A 2,109-nucleotide genomic window follows, 5' to 3' on the forward strand; every position below is an offset into this window, starting at 1 on the left:
CACGGCATTGCTGATAAAACAGAACACATTTCGCCGGTCACATTAATATAAAACATTCTCACAGTCTCTTGACTTTATCTGCCCTTATTATTATTTCCCTGCCTTGCCTGTGCGCAGCCCAGGGAACACTATTTTAAACTGGTAAAATACAAGCCATCTTTCAACATCAGGTTGTTGATTAACGACGCGCACCAGAAATAACTCGGGCACCTGGGCTCCATTCACCGCACGATGTCTCCCACACCTGTGATTCATCCACCAAAAGCGTTTCACCTGAGGAATCAGGAAACCGCTGTCCCCTGCGCACAAATAGTGCACATGAAATCTTGTTATTTATGGCCGGCTGTATTTGGAGGTAAGCCGCAAAGAAGAGAGAGAGAGAGGAAAAAAAAAGGCAGAACCTGTTGTATTTCAACAGGTGTGATATGACTCGCACGCACGCAAAGGGAAAGCGATTAATAGGGAAAAGTGAAGAAGAAGGAGTAGATGTATTTTTTATTAAGTGGATCAGAGGACACTAACACTTTAAAGTCAACCTAGTGGAGGCGTCTCAGTTTGTCTCTCCAACAACAACAATCATAATCACCCAGTCAGGCCATGGGAGAAAGAGAGTTATACCGTAGTGGTCAGAGTGATCGTCTCCTACAGAAGGGTGCTGGGTTTTATACCAACGTCCACGGCCAACTGTAGTCATCTTTGTGCGAGACGGCTGACCCCTACTTACTATTGACGATTGAATTCACCCATTTAGGTCACTTTTGAGACCTGGTGTGCGTTTGTGTTCTGTAACGATTTCACTTCAACCCTTGCTGTTTTCAAATTGGTCCACTTGTGCCCTATATAGTACCGTACTTCAGGCGTCCATTTTGAAGGGTTTAATCTGCAGGCAAATCTGTATAGCACACTATTTAAAACCCATATTGCACCAAAGAGAAGTGTGCCGATGTTGCACACTTATTCCTGCACTATATGCCATTACACTTAGCACTTTTCATCATATTCCTCCAATAGAGATGGTCCGCAACCTACCAATTATTTATGCAAATGAGAAATTGTCTGTTTCTTGACGTAACCAATATGATTTCCACTGCTGGATTTCTTAATTAGTGTCTGAATTCCTTATAGACTCATTCCCTAAATAGTGTACTTTTGGTAGTGATCACTACATAGGGAATTGCGAACGAGGGAACAAGTGAGCCCAAATGAACACTCTATTGTTGTTTTCCCTGTAGTTTGTTTCTGTGAGGGTTAATTAGGGGAATTAGCTAATTAATTACTGGTTGTGTCGATTAGCCGACGGCAGCTGGCGTATGAAGCCCAGTCGGAGTGGACCATGTTGCCACCTCTAGCCAAGCGATGTCAAGCGTGTCTGGTTTAGCTTTTCGTTTGAACGTGTATTTAAGTAATTGCAAGCCGGGGTAGAGGAAGAAACTCTATGTTGCGGCAGTCCTATTTACTCCTACATGACGTTTTGAATAGAGGTGTCTTCTCTGAACGCAAACAGTAAACAGACACGATGCCTATGAGGAAGGGTTATGTCTCCGATCGAGAGAAAAACTAACTTTTTCTTGCATACATAAAAAAGCATTCGCATCTGTTCCATATAGGCGGCTTGTTGCTTATTGCTCGTGCAAAGCTCTGATATTGGTTTCTTTGAGGCGAAGAGGGGGTGGGGGGGGGGGGGGAGGTTGGGGGTGAGGTGGAGTAGATGAGGTCTGCGCGGGGGTACCTACACCTTCCTGCTTATTGCATTTTGGGTCAAAGATACCATCACTGCTGGTGTTTCCACGAGACACGTTAGCCAACTAACACCTAGCCTTAAGTAAGAGAAGGGGGAGAGGGAGGTGTGAGGGAGGGGGAGAGGGGGAGCGAGGGGTGGAGAGAGAGGGGGAGACGGAGAAACCAACCGACTGAAGGGGTGTCAGAAGGCATGCACAGGGAAAGAGTGATACAGACGGAAAAAGACAGAGGCATTACAGGGACTGAAATGAGCAAAACGACGGAGGCGAGACCGAGAGAGGATAGAGGGGGAAAGAGAGGAAGGGGAGCGAGTGGAGAAAGGGAGGAGGTTGAGGAGTAGCAGAGAGAGAGAGAGAGAGAGAGAGTGAG

This window comes from Gadus macrocephalus, chromosome 23 (genome assembly GCF_031168955.1).
Source record: "Gadus macrocephalus chromosome 23, ASM3116895v1".
In the NCBI taxonomy this organism is placed as follows: Eukaryota; Metazoa; Chordata; class Actinopteri; order Gadiformes; family Gadidae; genus Gadus; species Gadus macrocephalus.